The sequence below is a fragment of the Eptatretus burgeri genome, chromosome 7 (genome assembly GCF_056783735.1).
Source record: "Eptatretus burgeri isolate ZD-2024b chromosome 7, Ebu_testis_v1, whole genome shotgun sequence".
NCBI classification, from domain to species: Eukaryota; Metazoa; Chordata; class Myxini; order Myxiniformes; family Myxinidae; genus Eptatretus; species Eptatretus burgeri.
Window position 1 is genome coordinate 4,102,655 of NC_140967.1, and position 11,320 is coordinate 4,113,974.

Below are 11,320 nucleotides of genomic sequence, written 5' to 3' on the forward strand. Positions count from 1 at the left end.
TACACGGAGTTCTTGCCGTGTTCATCTCAGCATGTTTGCGTCCACCAGTGAGCATGCAGCTGTGATCCGAAAACAAGGATCATGCAGGTTTACCACCTTGGTGTTGCAGACAACATATTTGACAAATCCCCACAGGAAAGAAATAAAATCAAAATCAAGGGGCATTATGTCTGGTGATCATGGGGGTCAGGGGGTTGGTTCGTCTCAGCCAATCCAGCGACCTGCAAATGTTTCATTCAGGACGGCTCAAACGACTAATGCTCAATGAGGGGGAGTGCCATCCTGTTGAAAAATGATATCGGGTTGCAGGTCTTAAATCAGTGGGAAGGCAAATCCTTCCAACATGTTCATATAAATTGTTGAGGTCACTGTGTCCTCCGCAAAGAAAACGGACCCAGCAAGCAGTCATGGAGAAGGCTGACCACACCACACATTGACTGTTAGACTGTCACGTATGTGTTCAATGACCATGTGGGGGTTTCAGAGCCCCAGATCCTCACATTGTGCTGGGTAACCTTCTCCGATACATGAAAGCAAGCTTCGTCCGTGAACATGACCTTTTTCAGGTAATCTTCATCATCCCCTATGCGACGGAGCATTTCCAACACAAGCGCCTTGTGTTTGGGTCCATCATTTTGTTTGAGTTCCTGCAGAATCTGCACCTTATAGACATAACGCTTCAGTCTTTTATACAAAATCCTGTGCACATTGGTGGTTGGTAGTCGCAGTTCCCTAGATGTGCATCAAATTGATTTTCCGCAACTTTGTTGAAATGATTCATGTACTCGTTCAACGTCTGCTGTACTCGTGCTTCATCGACTGGTACTTTTCTGTTTCTGACAACTTCCAGTCTCCTTAAATCTCTGGAACCACTCTCTGATAACAGCCCGCAATAGCGGATTCCTTCCACACCTTGTTAGGGAATTATGCTGAACTTGTGTGTCAGATCTCGTTTCGATGAACCATTTCATGCACTGAGCTTTCTCCTGTGGAGTCGCCATTTTCTTTTACAATGAACCACCAGACCTGAAAATAGAGAAAACTTGATGACTTTGATTCATATCAAATAAAGGGAATCGTTGTATTATTTGTGGTGCTAAATATATCAACAACCAAAGTTGGCCAGGTCTTCTTGGAACACCCTACAAACACTTGCTCCATTGGTTATCTCCATTTGCGGGTTTCAGGAAGTGTGAGGGAGTTCTCCCAGGACTCAAAATCTCCATCTCCTATTTTTTGGTAAAGGATCACGATTCATGAATCAAACTGAAACTTCGTTCTCATAGCCTTGTTCTCAAGGGATCTTTTCAAAATATTCACTGAACCTCTGACAGCCTCCACTTGTAGCTCGTTTGTCGTGATATTCCCGGGGATGATTTTTAAGTTTTCAGTCAGGGTCTTGTTCATCATTGCTGTAGTTCTAACTATATACATGCTCCATTATAAATAGATTTATGGTTAAAGCAAATAATCATAATTTTCTATAATCAAATTTACAAGGAAATTGTGGATGACATGAAAGGCCAGAGAATGGCTTTAGAGGTGTCCCATGTGATTCAGAGCACGGATGTAAAGTGTCAATCTAATGCTTCACAGGAAGACCATTGCATTGATGAACATTGACGTATGGAAGCCTTGTTAAACCGGCTACTCAATTTGCTAATATCGCTTGTGGACGTTAAGGCCGAGTCACACCTTGACGTTTTAGCCAGCAATGGCAACGTACTAAAATGTATGTAAACGCTGGCTTACGTTGAACTTTTGATGTTTTTTTTTAAGATTCGGACGTATTCATAACGAGTTGGTCGTATGCATAACATATTAGTAACGGACACAGAACGTTTCGTTGTGTTATAGATAACTTATACTAACGAATGCTGAACCTGTTGTCGGACTTCACAACCTATGCCCAACGATAGTCTAACTTATGCATAGCGCGCTGCACGCATCGCCGACGATGACGTGGCATAGGTTATGAAAAGGCTGCCGCACAACGATTCAAATCATAACCGCCGCAGAAATGAAAGTGTCAACATCGCAGTCACACCTTGGCGATCTTGCCAGTGTATGCCGACCTCTGAAAAATGCGTCTAAAACGCTGGCACACGTCGAATATGGTATGGGTAAGTTTGGTATGCGTGAATAGAACGCTAAAGTACGCTATCATACGTCGTATTAAGTGGAGTACGTCTTGTAATTTTAAACATGTTGAAATTTTTACGACGTACTTGCCGTATGACACACGTTCCGCATGCGATGGGAATAAGTTGTTCGCACGATATGCGATCGTTGACACACGTCGACAAAAGTTACTTGAAAGGTGCTCATAAGTCGAAACACATCAAGGTAATGGTTAGCGTCAGTGTTCCAGACTCCCGGTTTTTTTGGGGGTTTTTTTCTTCGGTATGACGGTGTTCAGTGTACAGTGCATTTATGATTTAAATCATTGAGCGGCAGCCTATTAATTATATTATATTATAACCGCACTAGAAATCGAAGTGTCAAAATCACCATCATACCGAAGGAAGGAAGAAGAAAAGAAAAAAAATAAAACCAGGGAGTCGGGAACACTGACGCTAACCATTACCTTGATGTGTTTCGACTTATGAGCACCTTACAAGTAACGTGTGTCGATGTGTGTCACCGATCGCGTAACATGAGTACAACACGTTACTCATAGGTTAGAAATAACTTTTGGGTACGCTAAACATTACCTCGACGTGTTTCGACTTATGAGTAACTTACAATTAACGCGTGTTGACGCGTGTCAACGATCGCGTGACGTGCCTACAACTTATGGCCAGCATTATGCGGAATGTGTGAGTCATACGTTGGCATAAGTCTTAAAATTTCAAGCATGGAAAATTTGAGGACAACCGAAAAGTACAACGTTTAAAGCCAGCGTACAACGACATATGGCAGTGTTTTTTAGCGTGCTCTCAATGTTATCAAAACTTACCCATAACGTATTCGACGTGTACCAGCGTTTTAGACAAATTTTCCAAAAATTGGCATAAGCTGGCTAAAACGTCAAGGTGTGACTGGGCCTTTAAAGATATAATGGTATCTCACAAAAGAGCACTAGTCCATAATGTGCCTCTGTTCTGGGCAATTTCTACATTCCTGCATGAATGTACAAGGATATATTCATAATCATGCAGCCTTGGTCCAAAAAAAATGCATTTGATACAAAAGTGTCTTCTTCTACCGCATGCAGCACATGAGTAGCATCATTGGCTGAGGGGCACAGCTGTACTGCTGATGCAGTGCCCTTTGTAGGTTAGAGGACTAATTTTGTTTTTCATTCATTCTGGGTGTCGGCAATAGCTCACCTTCTCTTTGTGAAAGACTACCGTGGGTGTTAAACATCCACCAATGAATGCAGGCAGAGGAGGACTCCATTTGGCTTTTATGCATACCCCCATGATATTTACATCTAGTTACGGATTTCAGAATCCAGTCTGACGAATACATTCACACATCCAGGTCCTCAGACAGTTATTTCCTAAAATGCATGTTCAGATTAGCCCCATCCTCATGTCTAATGGGATCTTAAATGTGATGCGTTGAGAAGGGTAAATGATAGATCCCCTCTCTTATGGGCAGCTTTTTTTCTTTACGACAGACACGTTTACACACATTTCTTTCACAAGCTGTGAAGCCCACCCTCATTTTTCCTCAGCAAAGTTATTTCGCGAGCTCTGAAGCCCACCCTCATTTTTCCTCAGCAACATTTATTTCGCGAACTCTGAAGCCCACCCTCATTCTTCCTCAGCAACATTTATTTCACGAACTCTGAAGCCTACCCTCATTCTTCCTCAGCAATATTGTTTCGTGTGCTCCGACGCCCGCATTTTTTGAGAGCGCAGGGGTCGTAATGGTAACAGTGTGCAAATGGGGCAGGGTGAGCTTTTGGCGGACTGCACCCGCGGAGACGGCCCAGAGATATAAAACAAACGGGAGGTACGTTCTGTGAGGAGAAAAGCAGGAGAGAGGAAAGCGGGGGCGAAAGAAAGCGGGGCGAAAAAGCCAGGTAGGGAGAAGACAACGAGAAGTAAGCTTGAGAAGCGAGCAAGAAGCAGGTGTTAGCACGCAAAAGAGGAGAAGGAAGTGAGCGTGTGGTGCGCGTGTGGTTGTCTGGCCAGCGCCAACAGCGAGACGGTTCGTCCTTCCCGGTGCTTGGGCAAGCGAGAGTGTGGTGCGCATGTGGGTGTGGGCAGCGCCGCCAACAAGTGAGACACGGGTCGGTCACCAACAACACCAGGGTCTAAACACGTGACAGACGATCTCGGTGCCCTCCAAAATTTGACTGGCATTCAAAGCTGTTCACGAGAGGGTGCACGGCAAAGCTGGGTGCTGGCGACGGATGTGACATGCACACACGCATTTCAAGACGTTTTCGCTTCACGGACGACTTTCTGGTGAGTGAGACGATTCTTCTTCCCCCCCCCACCCCTCCCCTCCAATGATCTGTTGGGTGCCCAATATCATCAATGTCTCAACTCATGTGTTCCATTAATTTGATGAAAGGAACATTGATTGAGATGTGCTAACCAACTGGGAAGTGAGAAGCTGACGTTTCGGGCAATAACTGTTCATCGGAGCAAAAGAGGAGTTGCTCTTTAGCATATCTTGATCAACGTCCTATTGATTTAATGCATTGTTCTCCTTGTCTGCCGAAGTAGATTGACACTAGGCTTTCACCAGCAAGACTAGTTCTTCATTCTATCATATCATTTTTATCCCATTTTGGTTTATCTTTAAGAAGGTATTTTGAGTCTTGGTCATTAAGTAACTAACTTGTTTCCAGTTGCGTGGATCACCTGCAGTGCATTAGATTTGCATAACAATGAATATCAACAGGTGTGTTATCATGTATTGTCAGGGAACAATCTCATTTTGCTGAGTTTCACAGAATCGTGTCCCAGAGGAACGATTTAATGGAAATGTCATGAGGAATGATAATAATCAGCAGTTATTAAAAGCAAATATCCCTCAGGACGATTTCAACCAATTGTAGCGATCTCCAAAATAGTCATACACCCTTATAGTGAAAGCCTCCACCATTGGCTATTCATTGTCCAGCTTTTCCATAAGCCTTAACCTCTGTTTCGCAAAACCCCAGGCAACACAATCAAACTCTGACCGTCAAAAATCATGAGGAAACGGAACATTTTTTCAGCACATTGAAATCTCCAAATCAGATGAAGGAGTTCAGGGAGTCATCGATAGGCCAGGCAAGCACCAGTATAATTTGTTGAACCTTCATTACATCGAATACCACAGAGACCAGTTGAATACAAGCCTTTCATTAGTGGCTTAGCGCATGTAAGTGGTTACCACCCCTATTTTAGGGCATACCCTGACTTGAGTGGCATTTTTGAAAGTCACAAAGACTACTACTGGTCATGAAATTTGGTTCATTGCACAGAGAGTGTTCCATAGAACCTTAAAATATATAGGTTCATGGGTCTATGATGTATATTACTGAATCTACAGGATTTTTATTGAATATACATGCCCAGTATTGGCCTTTTTTCTTGTTTCACCTTAAAATATGACATATATTAGACTATGCAAAAATACAACATATAAAACATTCTAAATGAAATTTCTCATCGAATCAAAAGGTTGTCACCCACCGTCTGAGAAAATCAGCATTTGTGTCGGTCAGTGGTGGATTCGCATGATATATGCACATTCTGGCATATTTTTATTTTTTCTTGTTTTATTGCCCTTTTAGAGCCTGGGACTATGAAATCCCCTAACAAAATGACTAGTTTATCAATAACTCATATTTACGTTTCTTAAATTATTCAACTTATTACCAATAATCAATGTAAAAAAAAATTAGATGATCCGGGTGGATACTTAATTACAGCGGCTTGACCGAACTTTCAAACCCAAATGTCTGACTGCAGGTCACGTTTTAAAAAAAAAAATGCTTTTATTCTTCTGTGCATCAGATTATGTTCACTAAAATTTATTTACAAATGGGGCACAGAGATATAGATCTAATAGTAAAAAATAATATTGAAAACATGCATGGCTTTGGTTTAGAGTAATTTTGCATTTTTGTCCGACTGCACGTCACACTTTTTTGAATTTTATTAAAAAATTAATTTTCTTTAAAAATTTTTTTTATTTTTTTCCAGGTATTTAAAAAATATTTTATTAATTTAGAAGGCAGTTAAAACAGTTTTGGAGAACTTAGAGAGCTTTTTGTTACTCCCAGAATTGATTGAATTGAAAATTTACGTCCAAGAATTTGTTCGATAAATCTTCTCTCTTTTAGTGCTGTTCAGCATCTGACAGTCACTGAATAGAGCAGTAATAAAAAAATAGGAATGTATTATTTCTTAATAATCCCAGAAATTGGTATTTTGATTATTAGATTAGTTGCTAGAATAAGTTACATACTATGACCTTCATTTATTTTGCCAAAAAAGAAAAATTAGGTAATTTCATTGCAACCTCGCAAAAACATCAGAATAGGTACCCTTCTTCAAAGTATCATATTTCGGTATACTGTATATATGTAATTAAGCTATACGGTTTTTTGTTCTGAACTCAGGCTTACACTTTCAGGAACATGTCGTGAGAAGGCAATGGAACAAACTTCATTTTTTGACATTTTTGAAACAGAGTGGTAACCACTTACATGCGCTTAGCCTAGTGTGTTCATTGCATGGAATCAACCTGAAACTAGAGGGGGAGCACCCGGGAGAGTGCAAAACCTCCGCCGCCAATACTGCTGGGTCACTCAAGCGAACCTTATATCTTATTCATTAAATATGATGTCAACAGTGCTGACAGTTATAGTTCTTTTCTCCAACATTTTTTTTGGGGGGGGTGGGGGGTTGGAAATCACTTAAAATATGTAGAAATGCAAAAAAAAAAATTTCTCTTAATTTTTTTTTTGGGGGGGGGGTAACAATTTTTTTTTTTGGGGGGGGTGGAAATCACTTAAAACATGTAGAAATAAAAAAATAAAAAAAATTCTCTTTTTTTTGGGGGTAACAATTTTTTTTGGGGGGGGGTTGGAAATCACTTAAAACATGTAGAAATGCAAAAAAAAATTTCTCGATTTTTGGGGGAGGGGTGGTAAAAAAAAATTTTGGGGGGGGGGGTTGGAAATCACTTAAAACATGTACAAATGCAAAAAAAAAAATCTTTTTCTCAAAATTTTTTTTAGGAGGGGGGGGGACCAAGTCCAAAATTTAATGGCATGATCCTTGTACCATACCTAACCCCCCCCACCAAGTTTTGTCGAAATCCGTCGAGGAGTTTTACCGTAATATTGTTCACAAACAAACAAACAAACAAACAAACAAACAGAAAGGGGTGAAAACAGTAACCTCCATCCATCTTCAAAGATGGCGGAGGTTAATGATGCCAAGAATGGCATCAAAATGTGGAAACAAGTTTTATTAACGGAGTGATTAGTTCATGTACACATTTTCAAGTCTTATGAGAAGGTCTATGTAAGGTATTGGAATGCTAGTTCAGGGCCTGACAATCGTGAGCAGAATATAATTAAATAAAGAACATGATGTGAGGAATGGAGGAGAATCACACCGCCAAACAGAAACCAGACTAGTTAGACAAAGGGTCTCGACTCTAGACCATGGTTAGAGAAGGAGGCCTAAAAAGATATATAATCACTGTGTGCCCAGAATTGTTATACATCGTTAAAATAAACGGTGACCAATGACTTCCTTTTTCTACAGCATCCAAGGATAAGAGATGAGGTTGTACATATATTACATTTAGGACAAGCACATTAGGAGACATAAGTGCAGTTTTACATGAATTTCAAGAGCATTAGTGGACAGTGGTACCTCTGATGGTATTCAGAAAAGGGTGGACCGGGGGACGACGTCGTGCTTATTAAAAAAATGGAAATTGAAGCACATTTCCATGCACAGTGCACCAATCCAATCAGATTTTATTGTTATACTTGACACATTATTTGTATTTTACAGGAATTGACAGAACTGAAACAACTGTGGCCTACTTTGTGACTCAATTCCATAATCATACTTGACATATTCTTTACTAGTTTATCATTTTAAATTGGCCTCAGACTTCACCAAGGTGGTCAGTATGGTCAGCTCAGTTAGGAACTGTTGATTAACCCAAGCGAGTTCAATAAAAAATAAACCAAAATCACACAAGAGTTCATCAAACACATTACCCCACTCTCTCGAAACAAGGGCATGGGCAGGATCAACGAATGGCAAATTTGATTGGTCCCGATGACGTAAAATGCCATCATATTTATTCCAAATGCCATGCCCACTTTAATTTATTTATTTTTTCTCGATTTTTTTTCTCGCAATTTCATTTCCGAGAAGCTGTGCGTAATGTCCATAAGTACAACATATAAAAAAAATCCGATTTGATTTGGTCAATTTTGACGGAAGAGATAGGCTTTTATTATTCACCTTTCTATAATCCTCAAAAGGGCTTCCTCAAAAGCTTCCACTAACTCAATTGTACCAATCGTGGCATTGTTCAATAATGCCCGCGAACCATCGTCGCCTCCTGGCTTATCATTTTTATAGTTATTTGAAATTTTCAATGTGTGAACTTTGTAACTGCTAGTCCATACACATTAATAGAGAGATTGCTCATTTTCTCAAAGTTAGAGATATCCTTTAACTTCATTGGAAATTCTAATCCTTTAACATTTAAAGTATTTTCATATTTTTTTAAATGCCACATTCGTTCTGGTTTCCATTGTAGGGGTGCAAGTGAGCAAGAATAGCCCGGAGGAAGCATTTGTTGTCACTAGTACGTGCCCGTAAAAAAATAATAATAAAAAAATTTCAAACTGCGAGCAAGAAACAACAACCTCACAGGCCGTTCCTTCGCTCTCACGTGCCCCGGAAGTTCGCATATCGCAGTTACGATTATTCGCAATTTAGTTTTAATGGCCAAATATTCAATTATCGCCAACGTATTTTGCCTTTTCGCAATGTCGTCACAAGGAAAAACACGAAGAGAAGAGAAGAGAAGAGAAGAGAAGAGAAGAGAAGAGAAGAGAAGAGAAGAGAAGAGAAGAGAAGAGAAGAGAAGAGAAGAGAAGAGAAGAGAAGAGAAGAGAAGAGAAGAGAAGAGAAGAGAAGAGAAGAGAATTTACTTCCTGCTTCGGAGCATACCAGTTCACTCTGATGTTACCAAAATTTATGCACCGTCTAATATGAAAACGATCATAACTTGGGGCATTGTGTTTATCTATAAATGTGCATAAGAAATCGAGAAATTATTAGAATACACGAAAACATCTAAAAGGTACCAAAAAAACACCTGTTGTTTAAATTTTGTCTCCTACTTGCTTATTTTTGATCGTAAGTTATCGCGTTTCAAATTTACTTCCTGGTTCGGAGCACACCAGCTCACTCTGATGTTACCGAAATGTATGCACCGTCTAATATGAAAACGATCGTAACTTGGGGCATTGTGCTTATCTATAAATGCGCATAAGAAATGGAGAAATTATTAGAATACATGAAGTCATCACTCTCCGGAAGTCCGTACGTTGTAACCCATAATGGGGAACGTGGCTGAGGTTCCCTTCCCCCATCGGCCATGCCCATGCAGCAACGTTTCTTGTCATTGGTTGGTAAATAAATGGCCATAACTTGGGAACCACTTGTCCGATTAATATCAAACGTTGAAAAGGCACATCCTCAGGTCCCCAGCAATATATCTGGTAAGTTTCAATTAGATCAGACCAGTGGTTGTCAAGAAACAGCGGACGCACGCGCACGCACACACACACACACACACACACACACACACACACACACACACACACACACACACACACACACACACACACACACACACACACACACACACACACACACACACACACATCTGGAATTATAGATAGATTGTTTTGAACATCAACAACTGCTTTTTAAAGTTTTATGATTCTTGGCAAATCAATATAGGAAGAAGCTTTAACAGGATCTGATTTCAAGATGTGTACATCAAAGAAAATAATTTTCCCCAACGTTAAATCCACTTCCTTCTGTGTTCTCATCAACATCTATTTCGTACCTCTGAAGTGTATTATAAACATTACAATCTTGGAAACCTTGACATGAAGAAATTAAATGAGGATTTGTTCTCATATAAAGTCTTTCAACTCGTTTTTCATCATCTTTTTGCCAAATATAATTTTAATCCCATATAGAATTGAATAGTATTACATTCCCTCCGGCTCTTGTTAATTAGTTTCAACAGCTGAACAAACTTTCACAATAATTGCTTCAGCTACCGATTTTGGTTCTGGCTCTTTAAACCTAAAATTCTTATTTTTATATCAATTTTTTTAAAACAACAAACCCAGCTGTATCTTCTGAGTTTTTTTTTTTTTTGTTTGTGTGATTGAAGATGTCTCTTATAACTACTTTTTACCAAGTCCTTTGAGCATATATATCACAATGTTGCTTTTCTTGCTCCACTGGTTGGATTCGTTGAAATATATTGAGTGTGTGTTTGCATGATTGTAAGTGTTTGTTTTAATATTTGTATTCCTTATTACAAACATCACTCATCTGTTTGTGAGAAAAAAAAAATTCACTCCTTTTTATTTACAGTGTCAAATATAATGATATTTCAAAAATTTATTGTGCCCGATATGTTCTAGTGGATCAGCATTATGTGGCTGAGGTATACGCTCTACCGAAAGCCCTTCTGGTTTTATATTTGAACACAAATCGCAGTGTTAGCAGTTTCAACACCGTTTCATTTAGTAGTACTTGCGACAAAATATTCCGGCATTTTACCTCATCACAACCAATCAATTTTGCCACTCATAGACCCCACTCATGGCCTTGTTTCTCAAGACAGTGCGGGGCAACGTGTTCAATGAACTCTGGTTGGATTTAAATCCAGAGTGGATGAACAATTCAGGACAGTCAGTGAGCACAACCCACCTGGATTAAGATTTTTAACAGCATGGGTCATATTAAAAATGAATATCATTGCATTCAATACAACACCTACAATTTCTCTTGGAAGAAGGGATAAAGTATTGGGATAATAAAACATGTATGACGTGCACATTGGTGTGGGTGATAATGTGGATGATGTCGGGAGAGAATGCGAGCAAAGAGAATGCGAGTGATGGCTTGGCACAAATCAAAAAGCTATAAATACACGATACCTCTTCCACCACATCTGGAATTTTGCATTCCATTTCCACTTTGCAATGTGAAAATTATTTTGCAACTACAATTTCAAGAGGAAATAGCAAGCAATCTTTAATCACCACCCTCCGTCAATGCATTTAAATTCCACCTTA

At 39.6% G+C, this 11,320-nt stretch overlaps 1 long non-coding RNA gene across 1 annotated transcript in view; it reads right to left on the minus strand.

Annotated features, from left to right (window-relative positions):
• Window positions 1-7,915: 7,915 nt before the first annotated feature.
• Window positions 7,916-11,320, minus strand: part of LOC147022575 (uncharacterized) — a 6,770-nt gene continuing 3,365 nt past the window's right edge. The window contains exon 2 of the long non-coding RNA XR_015059794.1: window positions 7,916-11,320. This exon is cut by the window's right edge and continues 319 nt beyond it. This is a non-coding gene — a long non-coding RNA (uncharacterized LOC147022575).